This window comes from Fundulus heteroclitus, chromosome 3, assembly GCF_011125445.2.
Source record: "Fundulus heteroclitus isolate FHET01 chromosome 3, MU-UCD_Fhet_4.1, whole genome shotgun sequence".
In the NCBI taxonomy this organism is placed as follows: domain Eukaryota; kingdom Metazoa; phylum Chordata; class Actinopteri; order Cyprinodontiformes; family Fundulidae; genus Fundulus; species Fundulus heteroclitus.
In genome coordinates this window covers 1,309,707-1,336,240 of record NC_046363.1, presented here as the reverse complement: position 1 = coordinate 1,336,240, position 26,534 = coordinate 1,309,707, and the positions used below count along the sequence as shown (strand labels likewise).

At 41.0% G+C, this 26,534-nt stretch overlaps 1 protein-coding gene and 1 long non-coding RNA gene across 3 annotated transcripts in view; one reads left to right on the top strand and one right to left on the bottom strand.

Annotated features, from left to right (window-relative positions):
* Nucleotides 1-26,534, top strand: part of LOC105917636 (glutamate receptor ionotropic, kainate 2) — a 1,028,886-nt gene that overhangs the window by 351,353 nt on the left and 650,999 nt on the right. The gene's annotated exons all lie outside the window — the stretch shown is intronic.
* LOC118558147 lies at nucleotides 19,483-20,026 on the bottom strand. The gene is made up of 3 exons (XR_004928172.1): nucleotides 19,794-20,026; nucleotides 19,606-19,703; nucleotides 19,483-19,513 (listed from the first exon to the last, which is right to left on the bottom strand). It is a non-coding gene; the product is annotated as an uncharacterized LOC118558147 (long non-coding RNA).

The window sequence follows — 26,534 nt, the reverse complement described above, 5'->3', positions numbered from 1 at the left end:
CCTCACTGCTTTAGGATCAACCATAAAAATGCCACTTCACTAGTGCACCCCCATTTCTTCCTGCTATTACAGGCTCAGACTCTGGATGACGGCTGTTGGCTTCATGTCCCACTTTCTTAAAGACCATCAAAATAAATCAATCACTGTCCCCATAGAAAACTGTAGGGAATCGGCTTGGATAAAATCCCTTTCTGTTTGTTTCTTGTGTTTCAACATCAGTCACATGCTAAATCCCTTTGACAGTTTTGACAAAACATGTGCAATGGTGCATGTCTCCACAGTAGTCTGTCACAATTTCAGCAGAGGAAGCCCACAGAAAATAACATGTATTCAAAAACACTAAGAATGTTTAGTAATAAATTGTCTTGTGTTTTACATTTGAAAATATATCTAACTGTTAAATTATAATTATAGGTAGTGTCTTTGTTCTCCAGCAATGTTCCAATACCTTGAGGAACCTTTGCAGAAATCCTTAATTGATGCCTTTAAATGTATTATACTGACCTCTATGGATCCTGCTTTTATTCCATCCACCTACCAATTGCCTTCTACTTATCTGAGATTGGATCAAAGTGATAACAGGGATAGAAGGGAAACACATAAACCCTTCAGACCAGCAACACACTCATGCTCATTCCTAGGTCAGATGTAATATCATTGAAAAGTTGTTCCATTTACATAATTCCGTTCAAAAAGTCAGACTTTAATAGATTATAAATTCAGGGCTCACAATTGAAAAAAATCAAGTTTGTATTTGTTCATTTTTATCATCAGAGCTGCTTATGATGTTTTACCATCACCTGCAAACCTAAGCCAATGGTATGGCGACAACCCCACATGCTCCTTGTGCCCAAGCCCAGCAACACTAAAGCACATCTTAGTGGAATGCAAGACCAGCCTTACCCAAGGTTGCTACACCTGGCAACACAACCAGGTGCTCAGAAGTCTTGCAGCAGTGCTGGAAAGCCAGCAGATGAGTGCAAATGCACTCCCCCCGCCTCCATCCCACCGGCAGCCAACACTTTTTGCTCGAGAGGGTCAAGCCAGCTTCACCATCACCAGTAGGGCTTACATTGGGCAGCTGGCCGGAGCACGGGACTGGAAAATGCTGGCAGACCTGGACAAAAAGCTGTGCTTTCCACCCGAAATTGCATCCACCAACCTGCGTCCAGACCTCGTTCTGTGGTCTTCCTCACTCAAGCTGGTGTACATCATTGAGCTCATGGTACCCTGGGAGGGTGCCATAGAGGAAGCCTTTGAGCGGAAGAAGCTGAGATACACCAATCTTGCAGCAGAAGCCCAACAACAAGGATAGAAAGTGAAGGTACTCTGGGTGGAAGTAGGCTGCAGGGGATTAAGATAAGATAAGATAAGATAAGATAGTCTTTATTGATCTCACAATGGAGAAATTCACTCGTCACATCGGCTCATACAAGAAGGTGCAGAGTAGGGAAGGTGCATTCAGTTATATACAGTGAATCTTCATATATACAATGGATCAGAAAGAATACCAAAAAAATACAAAAAAGGAAATAGGAATGGGCATATGATGTCTCATTTACATTCTTAGTGGTCTATATATATATATATATATATATATATATATATAAACATATCTATATACTTAAATATATACATATATCTATGCGCCTACTTACATACGCACCTACGCGTATGTATGTGCATATACATTGTATACATTTGTACATACATACATACATACATACATACATACATACATACATACATACATACATACATACATACATACATACATACATACATGTGGGCTGACTTATGTTCAGGTGGTGATAGCAGCAGAAGTCACTACATCCGGATTATTGCACGGGTTGTAGGACAGTGTATTAAATAGACTATTGCACCTTGGTTATTGCACATCAATTGTTACAGTTATGGTCACAGTTGCAGTTACAGTGCAGCATTGTAAAATCTGATAGCAGCAGGAATAAATGACCTGCGGTAGCGCTCCTTTTTACAGACAGGATGTCTAAGTCTGGCACTGAAGGAGCTGCTCAGCTCCTCTACAGTCTGGTGCAGGGGGTGGAAGGTGTTGTCCATGATGGATGTGAACTTGGACAACACCCTCCTCTCAGCCACTTCCTCCACAGAGTCCAGAGAGCAGCCCAGGACAGAAGTGGCCTTCCTCACCAGCTTGTTCAGTCTCTTTCTGTCCCGCTCTGTGCTGCCAGGAGCCCAGCAGACAACAGCGTAGAGGAGGGCTGAGGCCACCACAGAGTCATAAAAAGTTTTTAGCAGAGGCCGGCTCACTCCAAAGGACCTCAGCCTCCTCAGGAGGTGGAGCCGGCTCTGGCCCTTCTTATACAGAGCGTCGGTGTTATGAGTCCAGTCCAGCTTATTGTTGACGTGAACACCCAGGTATTTGAAACTCTCCACAGTTTCTATGTCCTGCCCCTGGATGTTCACAGGTGAGTGAGGTGGGGGTTCATAGCCAGCTCAACATCAAGGCTACTCAGGGAGATGGGGGTGCGAGGGAAGGCCCACAGGCAGGCAATAAAGGACCTCTCCAATGCCGCTGAAAAGGGGAGCCAGTGGCTGATAGGCCCATGACACCCTCTGGAGGTGTCGTGGGCCTATCAGCAAAACACCCACGAAGGAGGGCGCCCACTTGAGAACCCAAGGGATGCCATCACCCACTTTATGGCCACAGTGTCTCGTCTGTGACTTAGGTATCTATTGGGATAACAACATCTTGTCCTTCTCAACAGATATTTCTTTTGTTCTGCAAAAACTGAGAAGTAAATGGTTATTTCCTTCTAAGTAAGTTTGTGTTTTTCTGTTTCTTGTGGGGTTTATATAAAAATAAACAAATAAAAATGTGAAATCGTTTCAATTGTGGACTCTGAATCTAGGATCTATGAAAGTTTGACTTGTTGAATGGAATTATGGAAATAAAACCGTTTTTCCATGACATTCAAATTTTTAGGAAAGGGTCTGTATAGGGCAGTGCTTCGGTGGTGCAGTGGTGAGCGTGCACGACCCATGTACGGAGGCCTTAGTCCTCAACGTGGCCGACCATGGTTCAACTCAGACCAGTGGTTCTTTGCTGCATGTCTCTCCCCGTCTCTCATACCCTCTTTCCTGTCAGCCCACTATACAAAAATCGAGCCACTGGTGCTGTCAAAACCTCAAAAATAAATTATCTGTATATTCCATTGCATTCTGGGTCATCCATGTGGTCCTCTTACAGTGAGGCACAACAAAGGGAGGTGCCCAGGCAGATTCCTACCTCTACTTAGAGGTCCCCTGGGTGATGGAACTCCTCACAGTATCTCTGAGCCTGAGTTCTGCTGCCTTACAGACAGTGGCAGCTAGTGAAAAAAAATCTTGGTGGGGCTGGCCAATAGATTTTCCTGCCTAACCCAGTACATGCATTTAAATTAAAAGTCGGAAAATTACTACGATTCCACAATAAGCATTTCATTAATAAAAAAAACATTCGGTTTTTGCTGGAAATATTTTAATAAAGGCGCAAAAAATTATGATATAAAGGGGGGTTTTAATGAAAATGCAAAAATCCTCTAAAAAGGGTCCCGAACAAATCTCTGTAGCTAAAAAAAGTAGAGAGATGTCAAAATAATTCTTTCATCGTGATTATCAGCAGGCTTTTGAGGACTATGGTGCTTATTTTTATGTTTGTACAAAAATCAGTGTAGGCACAGCGACAATGTAAGAAAGTGGATCATGTGGAAGTATACATGTCCAAAGCGTTTTCAGGATTTTGCACATTCGCTACTCGCGAACAAATTGTTCTTGCGGCAAAACCGTAACAGTTTTCCACAAAATTCCTTTTTTGCGAGTCCCAGAAGGGTCGGGACATTCATGTGTGAAAGTATTATGTCTATACATGAAACGGTTTAGGAGTAGCGACGATGCGAAGTCGTGTTGTTTGGGATTTTCAAATGTCATTTTTCACAATGGCTCCATAGGAAATGAATGAGGAGGGTTTTGAGTTTGTTGTGGTCTGAGGGGACTTGTGAAAAATCTATAAATCCTACTCCAATGAGGGTTACATTTCCTCATTGAAGTAGGGCCCATTACTCTGCACCTAATAAGGGTTTCTTTATTAGGTGACTGCCATGCAAATGCATGGGCAGTGCCTATTACTATTCACCTAATAAGGGTTTCTTTATTTTTATTTTTTTATAGTTTATTTTTCTTCCGTTAATACAGCCCGAACCGTAGGGTCTACCCCCACAAACTATATATCAAAACATGCGTCTCCATGCCATGAAGTGTACTATTTGTACTTCACGCCATATCGAGTTACCATGGCGACGTACTTAGCGAAAAACCATGCCAAAAAGTCCCATACAAATCAATGTAGAAAATGCTGGAATTTTACAGTGGCCCACTCTGGCGTTTTCAAAGATTTCACAACTCCGAACAACTTCAGCCTACTTGCTAAATTTTCACTTTACATAGACTGCAGACATGCTCCACGGACACCAAAATCACATAATCCACAATTCGACGCTCACTGTGGGGGCTGTGATGAACGTAGGAATATGATATTCACAAGGGTAACTCTTATGGATAGGACGATATGCACTACGAGGCAGTCGCCTTGCTATATTACAAATGCATGGGAAGAGCCTATTACTATGCATCTAATGATTAGTAGCCACCTAATAAGGGTTTCTTTATTATTTATTTTTCTTCCGTCACCGTTACTAAAGCCCGAACCGTAGGGTCTACCCCCACAAATTATATGTCAAAACGTGCATCTTGATGCTGTGAAGTGTGCTATTTGTACTACGAAATTAGCGAAAAACCACCCCAAAAAACCCTATAGGAATGAATGGAGTCGGGTAGAAAGAAAGCCTCAAAAAACCTCCAAATGACCATTTTTAACGCTGTACTGTAACGTCATTTAACTTCCAGTTTGGAGATATATCTTGAACTACTCAGAAGTGAAAACGGGATATGGATATCTTTTATGGTTTTCTTACAGTTACTCCTCAAAGCTCATGTCAAAAAATCAGCAGAATCATCGTTTATAATGAAAGTCAATGACGGAATTCTCAGACTTTGAGAGTGGCCCACTCTGGTGTTTTTAAAAAATTTTAAACTCCAAACAACTTCAGCTTACTCGCTCAATTTTCACTATGTAGACTAAGTATACATCAAAAGGTAGGTATTTTTGTCTGGATTCAGGAAATGTAACCCTCATTGGTGTAGGACTTAAAGATTGTTCGCAAATCACCTCAGAGCGACACCAAGTCAAAACCCTCCTTATTCATTTCCTTTAGAGCCGTCTTGAAAAATGACACCTTAAAATCCCAAACAACACATGTTTTCTCATCGCCGCTACTCCTAAACCCTTTGATGTACAGGCATGATAGTTTCTCACATGAGTGTCCAGACCCTTCTGCCACTCACAAAAAAGGAATTTTGTGGATACCTCTCACAGTTTTGCCGCAGGCACAATTTTTTAGGGAGTGGCGAATGTGTAAAATCCTGAAAGACGATCAGATTTGCTTCCCCCTAAATGATACACTTTTTTACATCGCCGCTGTGCCTGAACCAATTTTTGTACATAAACATACATAACATAAAAATAAGCATCATAGTCCTCAAAAGCCTGCTGATACTCATGGTGAAAGAATTATGTTCATATCTCTTATACTTTTTCAGCTAGAGCGATTTGTTTGGGACCCTTTTTAGACGATTTCTGCTTTCCATAAAAAAAATCCCCTTTATATAATAAGTTTTTACGGCTCTATTAAAATATTTCAAGCAAAAACCCATAGATTGTCTTGTTCCCCTATCCATTATGAAATTACGTCTCTACCATTTACGGTTCATGAAAAATCGGGGGTTGTTCGAGGCAAAGTATTCCATTCTAATCCAATTACACAGACTGACCAAGTCTCTGCGTGCTGCAGACAGACAGCACGTGTCAGTGGGTTTCCATGACAACGGAACTATGCTGGCAAAACGTTACTACAGGCCAGGGAAATGATTAATTTCCCTTTGGGTTTAAAAAAGTATTTTTGAATTTAAATCAATACATTTCAGCATTTATTGATGCCTTTAACATTTTTATTCAGATATTTCATTATTTCATGGTACATTGAAGTATTTAATCGTCTTTTAATAACATCATGATACCTTTAACTAATTATTGGGAGCTCTACAGACAGGTTTTACATGGTATATTTATTTTATTTAATTTTATTTTTTCAACCCTATCCCTCCATATTACAGTTCAGTTGACTGCATAACTGAGGTCTTTCAATAAATTTCAGACATGTTTTCAGTTATTCTCATACCACTTCAACACCATTGTCTATACTTGAATGATTTTTAAACCGAGTCAAACTCAGAAGCACTTTATACTGATTTTCTAAACTTATACAGCAGAAGTTCATGTTAAAGCAGGCTATCAATAAAAACTCTATTTCCCATGGTGCTTTGATGCAGACCTTCCCCTTGGCTGTCGGCAATCAGCTGATTAGCTGCGTCTCATTGTCTTGTTCCCCTATCCGTTCCAAATTAAAGGCTGAATAAATTACGTCTCTACCATTTACGGTTCCGGAGAAATTAAGTGCTGCTGTCGACCAAGTCTCACCCAATGGCTTTCACTGGGCATGTACAGAGCTAAACTCTGCAAAATGCTCTGCCATATATGGCTGTGGTTTGGTCTACTGCTTAAGTGTTGAGGTTGGCACTTCAGAAGTCGCAGGATCACAACCCGGTGTGTTAGGTTAAAGGTATTGCATTTTCAACCCCATAGTGTGTGTGTGTATATATACATATACATATACATATATATATATATCAAAAGGTGCATCTTCATCCAGTCAAGTGATTTTTTTGTATCAGTCGCCATTTTGAGTTACCATGGCGACGTTATAAACAAAAAACATGCAAAATATTATTTTCTCCCTTTTTGAGGGAGAAAATAATATTTTCAGTATAGGATTTGGACCAAACTAACATAGTACTATCACCTGGTGATACTGAACATAACTATGTTAGCGGCTAACAGTTAGCATGGTGCTAACCAGAAGTAGCTCTAGAAAGGTCCTACCAACTTCTGCTTGACAGACTCTTTACTTCCTTTAGAGAGAATGCACAACAAATCTGGGCTATGTCGGATAAAGCATCTCCATGTTAGGAGGTCTCAAACATCCATTTTAACACCTTTTTGCCCCTGCTACGTGCTGCAGACATGCTCCACAGACACCAAAATCACATAATCCACAATTCCACGCTCACTGCAGGGACTGTGATGAACGTAGGAATATGATATTCGCAAGGGTAACTATTACGGTAGCATGATAAGCACCACGAGGCAGGCGCCTTCTTAAATTTCTTCAGAAATTTTCTAGTTTGATTATCCTGTCTTACTAGTTGATTCACTCCAAGTCTTTATTCAGAGATTCTTGCTGGATCATCCTGTATAATAGCTACCAGTATTCAAATTTTTTTTCAATTTTATTTATATAGCGCCAAATCATGAAACATGTCATCTCAAGGCACTTTACAAAATCAAGTTCAATCATATTATACAGATTGGGTCAGATTATACAGATTGGTCAAAAAATGTCCTATATAAGGAAACCAGTTGATTGCATCAAAGTCCCGACAAGCAGCATTCACTCCTGGGGAACCGTAGAGCCACAGGGAGTCGTCTGCATTGTACATGGCTTTGCTGCAATCCCTCATACTGAGCAAGCATGAAGCGACAGTGGGAAGAAAAACTCCCCATTAACGGGAAGGAAAACCTCCGGCAGAACCGGGCTCAGTATGAACGGTCATCTGCCTTGACCGACTTGGGTTACAGAAGACAGAGCAGAGACACAACAAGAGAGACAAAAAAGCACAGAAGCACACATTGATCTAGTAATCTGTTCTACATTAGATGGTAGTAGCGGGTGAGCCGTCTTCTCTGGATGATGTCACAGTTAACAGAACGCCAGACCAGGTGTACCTACTATGAAGAAAAGAGAGTATGTGTTTTAACACATATGGACAGCATTCTAACATCTCTTTGGCCCAGTATCTGCTTCTTTCTCACAGTGTGTCCTTGTGATCACCTACCCTAGCCCACCTACTATGTCAACACACACGCACGCACGCACGCACACACGCACGCACACACACACACACACACACACACACACACACACACACACACACACACACATGCTGTCATAGAGTAATTGGGGGGGAGGTAAATACCCTACTCAAGTTTTTTATTCTTCCATTTGCACATACTTTACCAAAATACCAAAATAAAGTATTTAGCCACCTTTAGCAATTAGTCTCTATTGCTTAAGAAAATGAAAATTTGCCTATTTTATGTATATTTCTGACCATATGTTTTGAAATTGTATTTCCTCTTAAGAGAACAGTAGGTAATATAATCAATTCTTTCAGAGAAAATCCTGAATTCCACAGTGTATAAATATCAATGAATAATTACGTATATTGACTTACCAACTAGACTTGTATCAGGTTTATGTCAATTAAATATTGTTAGATTTCCTTCAAGAGTTGAAGAAAAAAACACATTTAAGTGTAATGGTACATTTCCTACTCAGGAAAGTTAAATAAGTCAAATTTACCATAAAATAACCACATATCTTGTCAGATCTTTCTGTCTCGTCGTAACTCTCAGATTTAGACTGACCGTCACCCAGCTAAGCATTATACAAATGCCGTTGTCTTGAGTAAAATAGGTCAATATTTGAAAATTTAGTGGCTAACAAGTTAAAAAAATAGTCAATGGCTGAGCAAATGGAAACAAAACATCTACTTGTTACATCCACTAGTGATTAGACACAATATCCTGATAATCTTGCAAAGTACTTGCTGTATCCAGGGTCTGCATCCTACGGTTCCAAAGCCATGGTTGGCTTTTTAGGCCCTCCTAAATGTCCCTTTACAACTTGAAATGTAATTTGTATTTTTTTTATTAAGGATCCCCATTGGCAAACAGCTAGTCTTCCTGGGGCCCACATTAAAAACATACAATAAAAGCACAGTCACAAATATTAAATTTCCAAAAATGTCAGTTCTTCACACACCATGGTTTAGAAATGATCAGAGAATACACAAAAGAACAAGTAAAATAAAAAAAACAGGCAATAAAACAAAGACAAATAAAAATAAAACAGACAATAAAACAAGAACAAATATAATAAAACAGCCAATAAAACAAAAACACTTCAGGGCATCAAATGGAGTCTCAGAAGATTCTTTTTAAAAGATAATTTACTATGAGTGCAGCAGATATATTGAGGTAGATTATGATCATCTATATATGAAAGATCCCTTTAGTGCATTGGTTTTTGGACCTGGTTAAACAAGCTGTCCATTACTGGAACCTCTAGCATTGTAATAATGAACAGAATTACTAAAAACAATTTGTGAATGTATAAAATCTGGAACATTACTGCTCATGACTGACTTAAAAAGCATAGGTGTATTAAAAAGCAACTTGTTCTCAACCATAAGCCAGGAAAGGCAGGCATGCATCTGGTTGACATTAGATCTAATGGGGCAACCCAGTACCAACCGCACTGCCTTGTTCTGAACAACCTGGAGCTTTCTGAGTTCACCCCTATGTCCACACTGTAGAGCAATAGTCAAGATGACATAAGACTAGACTCTAAACTATTTGACATAAAAGGGGACGGGTCACAAAAGAGCAACATTTTCTTACGGTATTAATTGCTGTTCCCATTTTCAGAACAATATAATTAATGTGGTAAGAACAAGACAGAGAACAGTCTACCATCACACCAAGGAGCTTGGCACTTTCAACTTGTTGAACCGTAGAGTCAGAAAAGTTTAAATCAAGCTTTGGGCTTGTGGACAGCTCGTGCCTTGAACAAATCACCATACACTTAATCTTAGAGATGTTGAGGGCCAGTTTGTCACACAACATTCAGTTCTCTGCTCAAAACCTGATTTAATTCACTGCATGAAGGTGCAGCATAATACAAAGTGGTATCAACTGTGTACGGGACAGTTCTGGCACTTTTTGTAGCCCATGCTATATCATTAGTAAATATTAAGAAAAGTAAAGGACCTAAGCAGCTGCCCTGTGAAACTCCACATGCAGAACCTCTTCTACTGGAGAGGCTGCCATTCAGATAAACCTTCTGTGATCTTTCAATCCAGATGGCTTTCAATCCACTTTAATGCAGAGTAATTAAAACCATAAAGTTTAAGTTTCTCAGCTAATAAAGTATGGTCAAGAATGTCAAAAGCAGTACTAAAATCCAGGTATACAACACCTACCAGCATATAATTTTATATCGCTTTAAGCCAGTCATCAGTCATATGAATCATTGCAGTAGAGGTTGAGCGGCCAGCTTTATATCCATATTGAGAGTCTGTAAAAAGTTTTTGTTACAAAATAATTTTGAATTTGTGCGTGTACCAACCTTTCCAGAATTTTACATAAGTCAGGTAAAATACTTATTGGTCTAGATTTCCTCTCATTAAAAGCAGATTTAGCATCCTTAGGTAAAGGAATAACTTTAGCCTCCTTCCAGATCCTTGGATACAGGCCCACATCCAAGCAACAATTAAAAATATGACAGATGGGAGCTGCTATGACACCAGCAGTCATTCTCAGCAGTTTGCTATCCAGATAATCTAATCCAGCTACCTTAGTTTCAGGAAAAGAACAGAGCAAACGTTCCACCATATGGACATCAACTTGTTGAAATACAAATTCACAACTTTTATCTTTCATTATATATGTGTATGTTCTTAATACACTCATGTGATCTAATGTTGTGAGAAGTGTTCATAGTCTGCCTTAATTGAGATACTTTCTCAACATAATAGTCATTAAAATGATTAGCAATATCACCTGGCTTTGTGAGAACAAATCCATTTCATTCAACAAAGGGTGTGCACACAGTTGTCTCCGACCCATGATTTCATTTAAAGCATTCCATATTCCTCTACTATCGTGCCTCGCCTCAAGTACAGAATGTGCACCTCTTCTCAAAACCCAAAAGTCAAAAGAAATTCAGACCCCAACTAGGGGACTAGGTTAACAACTAGGGGGTGCTATAACATAGGACAATGCGTTTCGGCCTGTAACCACCAAACTACTGGTCCCACAATCAAAAACTTCACATCACTTTGTTTATTGGATGATTCTGCATCATAAAGTGAGTGGACACACCCTTTGTTTCCCAGATACTTTTTGAGGTACATGGCTACAAAGGTCAAACCTTTCTTGTTAAACTCCTCCTACATTTTTGTGTAATCCATGCAAAATTCTATATATAACCATGTAATGGACAACTAAAAAAAAGTTATGGGGCAGATTTTTTAATTTTGACTTTTTCGAAAAGTAATGCTAAAATAAGTGATTGTTAGCCAGCTAGCTCTAAATGTAATTGCTAATTGTTCTGATATATGTCCTTCATAACCCATACTCCAAATAAGATTTTGCATAGGTGTCCCACGTTTAAGGATCGTCCATCTCTAGGGGGCGCTGTGATGTCAAAAAATCTACTATGCAAGAATGGCTGATTGGATTTTTACAAAACCTTCTTTATTCCCTTCCAGTCATAGCCATGACCTAAAGTATTAAGATAAGATAAGATAAGATAAGATAAGATAAGATAAGATAAGATGGTCTTTATTGATCTCACAATGGAGAAATTCACTCGTCACATCGGCTCATACAAGAAGGTGCAGAGTAGGGAAGGTGCATTCAATTATATACAGTGAGTCTTCATATATACAATGGGTCAAAAAGAATACCAAAAAATAAAAATACAAAAAAGGAAATAGGAATGTAAATGTCTCATTTACATTCTTGTGGTCTATATATATATATATATATATATATATATATATATATATATATATATATATATATATATAACATATATATACTAATACATATATCTATGCGCCTACATACATACGTACCTACGCGTATATACGTGCATATACATTGTATACATTTGTACATACATACATACATACATGTGTACTGACTTATGTTCAGGTGTTGATAGCAGCAGAAGTCACTACATCAGGATTATTGCACGGGTTGTAGGACAGTGTATTAAATAGATTATTGCACCTTGGTTATTGCACATTAATTATTACAGTTATGGTCACAGTTGCAGTTACAGTGCAGCATTGTAAAATCTGATAGCAGCAGGAATAAATTACCTGCGGTAACGCTCCTTTTTACAGACAGGATGTCTAAGTCTTGCACTAAAGAAGCTGCTCAGCTCCTCTACAGTCTGGTGCAGGGGGTGGAAGGTGTTGTCCATGATGGATGTGAACTTGGACAACACCCTCCTCTCAGCCACTTCCTCCACAGAGTCCAGAGAGCAGCCCAGGATAGAAGTGGCCTTCCTCACCAGCTTATTCAGCCTCTTTCTGTCCCGCTCTGCGCTGCCAGGAGCCCAGCAGACGACAGCGTAGAGGAGGGCTCAGGCCACCACAGAGTCATAGAAAGTTTTTAGCAGAGGCCGGCTCACTCCAAAGGGCCTCAGCCTCCTGAGGAGGTGGAGCCGGCTCTGGCCCTTCTTATACAGGGCGTTGGTATTGTGAGCCCAGTCCAGCTTGTTGTTGACGTGAATACCCAGGTATTTGAAACTCTCCACAGTTTCTATGTCCTGCCCCTGGATGTTCACAGGTGAGTGAGGTGGGGGTCTTCTCCTAAAGTCGATCACCATCTCCTTGGTCTTACTGGTGTTTAAGCACAGGTGGTTCTTCTCACACCAGTCCACAAAGTCCATGATGACCGACCGGTACTCCAGCTCGTTCCCCTCAGACACACAGCCCACAATGGCCGAGTCATCAGAGAACTTCTGAAGGTGGCAGCTGTCCGTGTTGTAGGTGAAGTCCGAGGTGTAAAGGGTGAAGAGAAACGGAGACAGAACGGTGCCCTGGGGGGCCCCGGTGCTGCAGAGTGCCACCTCTGACTGACAGCCGTGCAGCCGCACGTACTGAGGGCAGTTAGTGAGGTAGTCCATGGTCCAGTCAGCTAGATGTTTGTCCACCCCAGCATCCTCCAGCTTCGTCCTCAGCAGCACCAGTCTGATGGTGTTGAAAGCGCTGGAGAAGTCAAAGAACATGACTCTCACAGCGCTCCCAGTGGTCTCCAGGTGGGTGAGCGCCCGCTGCAGCAGGTAGATGATGGCATCCTCTACTCCGATGTTGGGCTGGTAGGCAAACTGCAGTGGGTCCAGGGTGGGGCTCACCACGGTGCGCAGGTGTGCTAGGATGAGGCGCTCCATGGTCTTCATCAGGTGGGAGGTCAGGGAGACTGGTCTGAAGTCGGCCGGTTCCCTGGCGTGCGGCGTTTTGGGAACCGGTACCACACAGGAGGTCTTCCACAGGGTGGGCACCACCCCCAGGCTGAGGCTCAGGTTGTAGATGTAGCTGAGGACCTCACAGAGCTCATCTGCACAGGTCCTCAGTAGCCTGGGGGGGGGGTGCCGTCCGGTCCTGAGGCTTTCCTTTGTTTCAGCCTCGTCAGCTGTCCTCTCACCTGCATTGGTGTGACTGTGAGGGGGGAGGAAGGTAGGGCTGAAGGTGTGGATGGGTCAGTCGTTGATAGGAGTGGCGGTGGGGGGGATGGTAGGTCTCTGGAGGGCTGGTGGTTGGAGACGTGTGGAGAGTTGACGGCAGGGAGGGGGCCAGTGAGGGGGGAGTCGAACCGAGTGAAGAATGTGTTCAACTCATCTGCAGACTTGGTGTCTCCGTCTGCAGCTCTGCTGGTCCTCTGCCCGAAGCCGGAGATGTTCTTCAGACCTCTCCACACATCCCTGACGTTGTTCTGTGCCAGCTGCTCCTCCATCTTCTTCCCATAGTCCTTCTTTGCTGCCCTGATCTTCCACTGGAGCTCCCGCTGGACTCTACACTGCTCCTCTCTGTCCCCTGAGTAGAAAGCCCTCTTCTTCTGGTTCAGGAGGACTTTCAGCTCAGGGGTCACCCAGCGGGGGTTGTTTGGAAAGCATCGTAGCCGTCGTGTTGGCACGACGGCTCTCCACACAGAAGTTCATGTAGTCAGTGATGCATTCAGTCAGGCTGTTGATGTCATCACCATGAGAGCTTTGGAACATGCTCCAGTCTGTGGTTCTGAAACAGTCCTTCAGCTTCTCACTGGCTTCGTCTGACCAAACTTTCACTGACTTCTTCTGTGCCTTTTGTCTCCTCACCAGTGGAATGTAATGGGGGAGCAGATAGACGAGGTTGTGGTCTGAGCGTCCCAGAGGGGGGAGGGGGGCGGAGGTGTAAGAGTCCTTAACGTTAGCATAAAAAAGGTCCAGCGTTTTATTGTCCCTTGTTTTACACGTGACGTACTGGGTGAGCGTGGGGAGGGTGGAACGGAGGGAGGCATGGTTGAAATCCCCTGTGATCAGCAGGAGAGCGCGGGGGTGCTGTGTTTGCAGATTGTTTACAGCGGTGTGGATCCGCTCACACGCGGCGGCGGCGTCCGCGGAGGGAGGGATGTAAACACAGAGCATGATCACGTGGCCGAACTCTCTCAGCAAGTAATAAGGTCTTAAGCTCACTGCGAGAAGTTCAACATCCGAGCAGCATATCTGCTGCTTCACGTGAACATGCGCCGCGCTACACCACCTCTCATTCACAAACACCGCCAGCCCTCCCCCTCTCTTTTTTCCGCTCCCCGCAAAAGTTCTGTCCGCGCGGATAAGTTTAAAGCCGTCCAGGGAGATCACTGAGTCCGGGACAGATCCATCTAACCACGTCTCCGTGAAGCACATAATGCTAGTGTCTCTGTACTTACTTTGGACACGGGTTAGTGCTGTGAGTTCCTCGGTCTTGTTCCGTAAAGATCTAACGTTTCCAGTGACAACCGATGGTAAATAACCTCTCCTCCGCTTCGTCCTCCCGCCCCGACATCCTCTCCGCCTCCTCCGTATTTCTACGGGGATGTATAGTTTCTCAGCGTGGTGATGAACGGGGCCGCAGCGCGAGGAGTCACGTAGTCCGAGAAGCTGGTTCCTCGTGTAGATCAAGGGACGCTCGGAGTTGCGGACAAAGGGATCTCCACTCGCGGCATTGAAATGTGCCGAAAGTAACAAAAATATAATCACTAGAGTCCCAAAAGTTGGTTTCTTCAGGGCATCTAGGCTCAGAATACCCGATCCGGTATTCAAAAATATACAAGCAATCCAGAAAACACAATAAAAAGGAGAAAGTAGGAAAAGAAGGGATACCACCGATGTGACTGGCTGCTGCCTGCGCAGCGCCATCTTGGAAAAAAAATAATTATGGTAATGATTGGGCGTGGCCTATTTCCAAAAGTGTGAAAAAAACCTTGGTCTGTTTGACAAAACTAGAAAAATTCACCTAAAATCAATGTTTTGGTGTAATGAGCCCAGATTTTCAGGATGTATTACTTATATAAGCTGTAACAATTCTCTCACTGAATGTATTGAAGTTTTTTAAAGTTCCACACTCTGTTTTTTTAAAAGTTTGGAAAATGGAAAAATCTATGTATTTTCCACAAATGTTTTTCTAAGCCAATTGAAATTTGCACATTTGTAAATCACATAGAGACTAAAAGTGGATTTCAGTTTGGTAAAAATCCAGGCGATTTTGACCTATTTGCAAGACATTGAAATTTACATGTACAAGACTAAAGTTTAATATTTATTTGCTCTAAAACGCCTTTCTCAGTGGCCATGAGAAACATCAAGTGCTTAGAGAAAGCACTCTTGGAGATCCATGAATATTTTCAGAATTTTAAAGCAAACCATTGATTTTTAAGGAATTTATTATGTATTAGGGAAAAACATTTTTCCCTAATACATAATACATTTTCAGAAAATTATGTATGCTGACATCTGCTGGTGAAACAAATATTATACAACTAGTTGCCGGATGCGGCGGGACTTTGTGGTTCACACGGACCAAAAAACGCGGTGCACACTGCACCGTCAACCAAAACAAGACTGAAGTAAATGAGGGTGGCTGGTGAAACAAAAAAGCAATTTGTATAAAAAGCCTGTGCAGAGTGGGAGACGATCACAAGCAAGTAGAGTGGCAGCCAGTAAGAACGATTATGTACTCTGTGACGGATCGGCACCTTTTAGAACTTGATTGCTCCCGGACTGTATGCAGTTAGCAATAGCTTAGCCATGGGCTGAATGCTTAGCTGATGCAGCTTCTATTTCATTCATTGTTTTTTGGAAAACCTCTGCAATGTCCTCTTATCTTCTAAAATAATGCATAGATGAATTGATTTAGTATCAAATATGACAGTGTTTTTTAAATGCTATTTTTTAGTAATTTGTATAAGTTTAAAGTTAAAAGATCTTAAAGGGAAATTTTAATAGGATATTATGGGCATTAATATTTATAATTGCCAAAAGAATATAATCTAAAGGAATATAATTTATTGGTATAACATTCACAAAGTAGATTATATAAATTAAAATAAATGTAAGGTTGTGTACTTATTTATGATTAAAGTATTAAGGTATTTAAACATTTTTATGATGCATTGTAGAGTTTGCATAGAGGTGTTTATTATTTATGGGATACAAGTAGAGAAATTTAAATTTACATTTATTTCTTTAACGTTGGGTATCAGTTTGTTGTTTTTCATGTATTTAAATATTAATTTACTGAGAAATTCTTTACGTGATTTTGTAATTTATTTCTTATTTGTTGGTTTGCTTTAAGGGTTTTACCTGCATTGAGACCATTTTTATCTCCTGTCTTCACAAGCATATTCAAAAATAAAGAGAAGAAAAAAGGAATCTTGTTGGTTATTGAGTGGATTCCAGCTGTTTAGAACTGCGTAATCTGTCCCATGCTTTTCAAGTGGGGAAGCTGCACAAGTTGAAGGCACAACTTCACACCATTTTATCATCAACTTGCTGATTTTGAATAATAACAGGCATTTGCTGAACTGCAATTAGGGCAATGTGGCTTTAGAAAAAGGGTTGGAAAACACCTAAAGTGAACTACACATTCGTTCACTTTATTAAGGCCATGCCCTGACCAGAGGTTTGTTTGGATAATTGATTAGCAGGCAAGCCACTGCAAAAAGTTAATTAATGGTGCCAACAATATATAAAGGAATAACTGAATCAAATAGTTTTTTTCTTTATCTGAACGGATTACCCGCTCAATGTCAACTCACAGACGTGCGATTTTCTGTGTCTGGAGGACATGTTGAGGTTGAGAAAAAGCAAAAACACATTCAAATTATATAAAGATCCATATTTATTTGATTTTTTTTCAGGCTGGTTTTTATAAACAAAAATACCCAGTAGATAAAGAGGAAACGATATATACATAACCAAGAAAAGAACAGAATACCGCTACTTTTCGGTTTGTTAATTTCTTCCTAGTCCTTTTCACTTATTTAACCCTTATCTGAGTTTAATAAGATATATATATTTCAATGGAACACAGAAGTTTTTCCATTGAAATAACACGGGGATGGCTCCTTTATTCACCATTCTTCTCCCACCAGCAGTCTGAAGAAGCTGATCCAGAGTAAAGTGAAGGCTGCAAACTTTGCTATGCGGTGTTAGCTTAAATTTGTCTCAACAAATATTTACAAGCCATCGTCTTTTTAAGTCAGGATCGCACGGAAATCCGCACAAATGAGCCCCAACCAGGAACATCTTCACAACAACTTTCTGCCCCCACTTCAGGCATGTTATTGAACATTATATATTTGTAGACCATGTTTTAAAATGCCATTTTTTTATTTTTAGAAACCTTTGGCAAAATCTTGACATCGAAGTGGGCAGGCAGACCAATGGTCTGCCTGCCAGGTGGGCCAGGTGTCATTACCGTGAGCGTGAATAACAATCTTACTGTATTTATACATATCCTTAGCCAGCAGTTTCAGATAGATTTGATATCTCCCATTCTGGCCCCTGGTAGGCATTTGACTGGTCCCTGGAGTCTCTAATGCCACGTTTCTGACTATGGAGCTGCCAATTACCAGAGTCTGCTTCTCAGTGGATATGTCGCTGAGTGGGGAAAATCTGTCAGAAATGCAGACAGGTTGGTGGTGACTTTGGAGCTGGAATCTAGAGCTATGCTTCCTGCTTATAGTCACTCAGCTGGTCTGGTTACCCAGCTGCTCGAAAACTGCTGGGGGACTGCTACGTGAAGCTAATCTCTGTGGCTCCACGCTGGCTAAGGGGTGGCATTCTGCTGGTTTTTCAACAGCATGGAGCCGGGCCGCCAATTCTGACACCCTCACTACAAAAATTCTATATTTATTACATGATCAGGTTTTTTCTTTCTCTAAAATGTGCAATGGCTCTGATCAAACCATTGTGTGTGCAAGGCAAGACAGGCTCCATGCTTTATCAGGAGTAACTTAGAGAAAACGCCAAATCAGCTTTGCGCGTATCACTGCATGAAAAGGGAGATTTTCGTCCCCGTAAACTACCGCAGATCTCCCTGATTTTCGGCAGTTAACGACAGTTTGCAACCCGCGCTTGTCGCCGTTTGTCAGTGCCACAAATTGTCGGAACCGGACTATGACGTATGTGGAGAGCGATCAGCTGTACTAATGGCCCTAATTAGCATATGAATGCAGCGAACCCGCACGGCTGGCCAGGTCTGGCTTGAATAACCTACTCAGTATTGGCAGAAACCACTATTTTCAAACAAGTAAAATCGCTCGTGATTGGCAGCAAAACCACACGTGGCCAGGCCAGGCTTGAATAAAATCGCTCGTGATTGGTTGGCATATATATATATATATATATATATATATATATATATATATATATATATATATATATATATATATATATATATATATTTATTTATTCATATTTTGCTGTATATTCATGTTATCCTACACTACTACACCATTATTAGGCTACCATCAAGGACATGAATGAATTTATACAGGAAATGAACATTTGCCAGGAAGATGTTTATGCAAAGAAAGAGCTTTATTAAAACAAACAACTATATACAACGCGAGGATCTGCCCACACATAGGTATCCAAAAATTACAACTCCGTGAACTGTCCGTTTGCCTCCTCGGGGTTGGAGGTAACTGGCGGCGTTCTTTCCGAGGCAGGTCCGTTGTGCAGACGCCTACTGTGCGTGGCTCTGTACTTCGGCGTCGCCTCTAACCGGGACTGCAGCTTCACACAGAGTTCAGAGAGATCCAGCCTACGCAATGACAGCGGCCGTACAATCCATCCAGAGATCCCGCCAACGACGCCATCTTCTTCGCCAGACACGAGGTCGACGGTGGCGGACTTCCAAAGTTCCACTTCCACATCCGCCTGCACACTCTGCCCCAATTCCAGCAGCTGTAAAAAAAAAAAAAAAATGAATAAGTACTGTGCGATGGGATGCACTGCGTATGGACACAACACATCTATCAATGCACCTGAAAAATAGTCACCAAATAAAGTCTTACCCTCTTTCTTCTAGCTCGACTCCGAGCTGAATTCTTGGCAGCTTCAGCTCCTGCGTACCGTCTCATAATACGTCTTACAGGCGGCTGGAAAACAATTAAATGAGAGTGGTATGAATGAAAATCAAACGCAAGACACAGTAACAAGGAAGGAGAAAACAGTAAAACAAGTCACTTACACACAATGTCGTCTTTATCAACATCGTGTAAATCTGGACTTGTAGTTATTGCTCCGAGCAAATAGGAGGTCACCGCTTCATTATGAGGCGAGATTAGTCTGTGAAAACAAAATGTACAGTTATGATCGGTATCTATCCGTATCTATTTCCTTTTACCGCAGAATGAAAGCTTATTCTTTAAATCTTACCCTTGCTCCGGTTCATAGCGCCTGCAATTTGTCTCCGAGTTGTGAAGAAGGCATATTGCTTACTGAGAATCACAAAAAATACACTTTAATAAAGCTTGTTCTTGCAAGTTGAAGACGAGTTGAACACGAGTCGTCTAGCCATTGATCACTTACCAGCAGTTGTGGTTTTATTTCATCTTCAGGAGCGGAGCGCTCAGCACGTTTTTTTTTCTTCTTCTTTTTCTCTTCTATCATGGCGGATCGCAAGCAACTTTAAGGTGCATACCGCCACCTACTGTTCATGAGTGTGTAGCAACACTGTTTTACATCTATTAAATTCTATTTGTTAATTTTGTATTCTGAAGATAATAAATAATAAATAAATAATGCTTTCCTTAATCTATAAATATCCTTTATATTTCCTTTATTTCCCAATAATCCTTTAAGACTCCATTCTTGGCCTGTCCTTTTATTCCCAACAAGTTTGTAAAATTGTTGAACTTACATTTTCATCCATACTACTTTTAATTTTCATCCAATATACTAAACCTAATTTCATTCTTCTGAATTCCAGTGGAGTTTCTCCAGTCTCTACTAAAAGAGCGTTGATAGGTGTTGTTTTCTCTGCTCCTGTGCATATACGTAAAGCCCTACTTTGTAATCCATCTATTCTTTGTAATGTTGTTTTAGCTGCTGCTCCATAAATGAAACTGCCATAATGTATTATTGATCTCATGAGAGCCCTATATATGTTTAATAATGATTGTCTATCTGCACCCCAATTATTTCCAGCCACAGCCTTCAGTAAATTTATAACTTCTAACTAAATAACACATTTTACGAAGCGATCAGTCCACAAGTGAAAAACCAGGAGACTTGTTGATGAAACTTCTGGCCATGATGCTTTTGTCATGGCAATCAACCTTCAAGATTTCTGACAATGCCATCACATCACTTCTTCTGGGCATCAAACATTTCATGTGGATACTTGGAAATGTTGTCTGTGTGTGCTAATTCCCTCACTGCCTTTGCAAGCAATATTCCAAAGACTTTATTCTCCTTGAGGAAATGGACTGGTGTCCTCCGTGACAACTTCTTACAGTATGTGGTTTGTCCAAAATGTATGACAGTATACATGCTTACTGAAACCTACGAGCTCAGACAGGATGGCACAAAGGTTTGTAAGACTTGTGGTCACATACCATTCTACAATCACCCACAGCTAAAGTCTGCATTAAGGAAGAAATGTGACTCTGTCTTGCTAAGAAAGGCGAAACCTCCCCCTGCAACACTGATTTGCGTTTGTATAGCTCACAGCATTTTCATTTACATGTTAAAGCCTCCCCTAGAATTAGGAGGAGGGGGGTCATGGGGGTACCACTGCCTACGAAAGCCCACGTCAATTTCTGACAATTCATGGCAGTTTACGGTGTTGCCTGCAAATTACCGTGAACAGCCGTTAACCTGAACTTCCACGACAATATACAATGCCGCATTGTGACGAAAATCACACTTTTCATGCAGTGTATATTCTATAACCTATAAAAAATTATTTTGCTGCAATCAAAACTCAGCAGTATTTTACTTAAAAATCATCCTCGTCATTCTTGCCATGGCTAAGGCAAAAACCTAATCATAAAGCTCTAAATTTTAACTCTGTGAAGCAAACCTATGGATCAGTCTCATCTCCCCTCTCTGCGTCACACACCCACCCCATGCCACACCATTGCTGTCACTGAGCGCACGGAGATAAGATGTGCTTTATTGTCATTTATTTATACCAACAGGAGTAGAATAAAGTGGAGCCCTGTAGAACTGAGCAGGCAAAATAGGGTAGGACTGGTGTAAAAGTGTAGCCTCGTGAGACCATCCTGATCTCGCGAGCTTTCAAGGTTTCACTCGCAGATCAGTCTGGCTACTTTCCGTTAAAGAAAATTTGGAGCCGTTCACCAAATGAACGTCCTATCAGCGTTGGTTTTGAGGCGGGTTGAGGTGTGACGCAACGAGAAGCGCGACAGTTCAGTCTAAAGAACATGACGGCTTCAGCCGATGAAACTAGCGTTAGCGTGGCTATCGGGCAAGTTTTATCGGAATTACAGAATATTTCTTTGCTGAGCTAACGAGCCTTTACCTGCAGCAGCAAGAGTAGCTTGGCTTGTGGTTGTGTTTTGGTCGTCGCTCGTAACAGAGCGACGACGAAGCATGTTGACGAGTACGTCATATGCTTCGTTGATCTGATTGGTTTATTTGGCCCGTCTATCACCAACATAGGCCCATCAGCTAACCAGTATTTTCGCCCCTTCCCAAAATTACTTCAACGGAAGGTTTCCAGATGGATATGCGGAGCAAATCCATCTGGCAGAGTCAGGTAAGTAAAAGTGGCTAAGGGGACATAACACCATCAGCTAAAGTTTTCCATCCTGTTTCTCTGGAGTCCGAATGAGTGACAAGATATGAACACTCCTAGTCAGTCTGCCTTTGTGTGTTTGACCTGTGCTGTCTTCTTGCCACCACACACTGAACCAGAGTGGTGCAGAAGTTTTCTTCAAAATTTCCCCATACATCATTGGGCTGAAACCCAAGGCTTGTAATTCAAAAGGTCTACTGTTAGCTCAAGTCATCATTTTTACATTCCTCTTTTTTCAGATGCATAAATGTCTCACTTTTGTGTGTTTGGTATGAAGGTAATAGCTAGTATAGATATTCACAACTGGCATGAGGTATATTATGTTCTGATCCAAAAGCTGACTGATGATGGCTGATTCTTGCTGCATTGTTTCTTCCTTCATGGCAGTGGATGCAAAATGTCAGTTTTATGATCTGTCAACAATTGTCCCATCATGTTTGCCTTGAAACTTGCTGCTCCACAATGCACATCATCACAAAGTTTTCTCTGGATATTTTGACCTCATTTTTCATTCCTGGCAAAGCTTTTAGCAGATTTGTGTTAAAGCATGAGAAACTGCTCCTCACATTGATTGTATCAGGATGTTTCACTGTTGGCATCACAAAGAACTTATAGTGTTCACGTTTTACTCGCCAGACAAATGATTTTCCATATGCTGTCTTACTCACACACATCTTTTCAGCTCTGCCCACAATTCTTTTTATGGGACTGAAATCCATGCTGAACAAAAAGAAAATTACTTTGTTGACTCCCGTTCTAACCTATGTGGGGGTCTGCTTAGGGTCAGTGTTGCATTGCATGTACCCAAGCTTTAACCTGTGTGCTGATGTCTACAGAGGTTGCTTCAGAATTTCCACATTATGTCCCCTTATCATGACATGGCGGGTACAATTCATTACCTGACATGTTCCCAGAACCCCATTAATCAAGGGGTCCTGGACCACGAAAAGATTAAATGGTACAGAATATGATTTTAATTGTAGCTTCATTTTAAAATGGCAATACTAACGTGGTATTAATAATATTATTTTAACATCACAATCATCACAAAATAGTCACTTTTTAACCTTTCAACATAAAATCTATCTTAATAACTGTGGGAAAACAAGGATACTAATGCAACTGTACAAGACATAAAACATTAATGCATTTAATGTGCTCTATAGAGAGTTTCATGTTCTTTCTGCTTTCAAAAATCCTCAACACATTTTAATCCTTCAAGACCTATTTTCATTGTATTGACCAGGGGTGGTCCTACTGTGCATTTGAAAAAACATTGCTATATGTTGCATATTACTGGATTATTGTTCAGGCTTTTTGCTGGCCAGTTTAATTTCACATCATTGATATTTTATTAGTTCACGTTTACTTCTTTCTCCATCCAGGGCTGTATATGTACTGGGAACACAGAGAAAGGTCATATTGGAATGAGCATTAGGAAATGCTCCCTATCCCCAGAATGGTAAAAAGCTATTTCTTACCACTTTGTTTCCATGGTAATGACGATGAGCTGGTTGGTGAGGAAGGGTGTGAGTTGGGGGCAGGGGGACCTCTGCTGTCGCCAAATAAGACCTGGGCACTTTAACAATTCGTAAGTGTTGCAATCAATCAGACCTTAGGAGTTTCAATAAATCACTCATGTGAGTATGTGCGTGCGTGCATGTAATGAAGACAGCGAGCGAGAGAATAAGGTGGAAAAATAGTGTGTCAGGGATAATGCTCATATTGGCTGACACGAGGGAAAAAAAGCTTTTAAAGCATTTAGTTTTAATTTCATTCAGGAGTGACATAATTTATTTTAATTAGATGTTTAGAGAGGAAAGTGCCGGTGTTACTGAAACATTTGCAATTCTGCCTGACGGGTACTTGTGAGGCTTGCACAGGGGAGAAGCAGAAAGGATTGGAAACCTCTGCTGCCAAAACTCCTCCAGTATATGTGCGCCTAGCTCCACTCCTCACTTCACAGAATACATTTGACTGCTTACTTTCATTGAGAAGAAATTTATTTCATCAGATACTTTTCTAACTGTGTTCACAATGAAGGTTTAAGATAGAATGGTGATTTCTAAAAAAACAAAAAATCTCTCCCAAACTAAACGGCTGTTTCAGCTCAGTTCCACCAGTGTGTATTCGCAAAAGCCTAAGCTCAAACCTAAGGCCTAGTCTACACATAGTCGGATAGCTGGGAAATCAATTACAGTTTTGTGTTTTGGCCTTTATCCACACAGAAACTCTGTTTTACATCACTAATAATGATTATTTCTGAAAACTCTGACCAAAGTGAAGATTTGAGAAAACACAATTTTTGCATGTGTACATGGCAAAACAAAGTTTTAGTGTCCCGTGCATCTCAGTTTGCTACAAATAGTGGGGCGCTGATATCACATGTGTTATTGTCATTGATTGTTATTGCTTTGGCCATGCAGCAGAGGGAAATAAATTTTATCAGAGAGATGCTGATTTTTACATTAGTTCAGACATTTATGCTTGTTTTTTTACAGCCCCAGCTGCTCCAATATGTTGAGGTGCAAAGGAGAAAGAGCGCTTTGAGGTCAGGTGTTTTACCCCAACTCTCCCTTCCATTATGAGGGTCGAAATGGTTGTTTTGAATGACTCTGATTGGCTGATAAGTTTCAGCTTTGCGGTGCTCTGCCCCCATGCATTTGGCATAGGGGGCAGTTTTGTCATCATTTTGGCATATTTGTGCAGCTTTGTGTGGTTAAAATGTGTACAATGTTATTTTCAAGAACGATGTAGGGGTAATATTAATTTTCATTCATGTGTACAAGGCCTAAAACTGCTAACGTCTCCTCCAATGCAGCTGGTAGCCTCCCTTAATCCCTTCACAGTGAGGATATCAAGGGCTATCCTCACCATTTATAATGTGACCATGGGGGGGGGGTTGGGGGGCTAAGTTACAGTTTTGCTTTAACTTGGATGGAGCAAGAAAAAATGTGTCTTTAATTTGGACAAAAATTAAACACAATATTTACAAAAAGGAAACTATTTTAATGGAACTTTTTTTACCTTGCTTTGTAGTTTATTCATGTTAAACTTAACTGTTCCACAGCACAAAGCACATCAGTTTAAAAATAAAACCTTAAAATTTGTACAGTAGGCCCACCTATATTTTAGCTAGTGATCCAAAGCTCTGCTGCAAGAAAACAACTAGCATCCTACACAATGTTTTTCACAGTTATTTCACTTTTCTAGCTCCCCTCCCACTCATCAGTTCTTACTGTATTTTTGATAACTTGATAACTCAAATTATAACTGCAATTAGAGTTTAAACCGTTACTCCTTTATGACCAATCCAATGATTGGGCTTTTCCGATGCTTTGTTCGGGCAAAACAAAAGCGTGGTCCCTTTTACGATCATCGGGAGATAAACGGCTCTCAGTCTTCGATCGAAGTGGGTTTAAAGGTACTTAATTTTAAGCTGACCTCCTGCATCGGCAGAGCAGGGAATGGAGTTTGCTTCGAAACCCTTCGGTCCAGCGAAAAATTATCGAGCACGTGGCGTGTGGGGGTTGAAATCCCACGGGATGAAACAGCTGCGTGTCTGCCCAGTCTGGCGGGGCGCCAAGTAAGAAGAAAGATCGCAGTGTGCAATCAGAATAAATACCTTTACCATAGTAACGTTATCTGTCATCCGTCGTTAGGGGCGGCGGCCATTTGGGCGTGCATAATGGGAGCTGGTGGCCATTCTGACCACCTTGCATCATGTGAAATGCAGTCTGTCACGTCCCGAACTAATGCAGGCTGTCATGTCCTGAATTGGCATAACAATCATGGCAGACTTATTGTGACAAAAATCACACTCTTTACATTCACTCTGCTCAACACAAGCTGCCACTGCCATTAATAATACTAAATTGCAGGATCCTTCCATCGATTTTTTGAGATTAGGGGTTGGTAAGGACCCTTAAACTTTTCAAATCAGAATGTTGATTTAAGGGCGCATTCTAGTTTCTCTTTCAGACTTGGAACTTGAATTAAGTGTAGAATTGAAACACACATTATAATAACTCACAGTTCAAAGCTCTGTCAGTGATGGCAGTTTTTTCAAGAAAGGACAAGGAGTAGTGCCAAACATACTCATTATAGTCAAACTTTCTTTTTTATTTCAACATGATACAGTACAGGCGAAATATTAATGGGACGGCAAGAGAGAGGCATGAATTTTCCCAAGGGTGTCTGCGTACAGTTCACACACACACACATACACACACACACACACATACTACATACATACATACATACGTGTATACATACATACGTGTATACATATATACATATACATACACATATATATATAATATATATATACATATGTAATATATATATATACATAT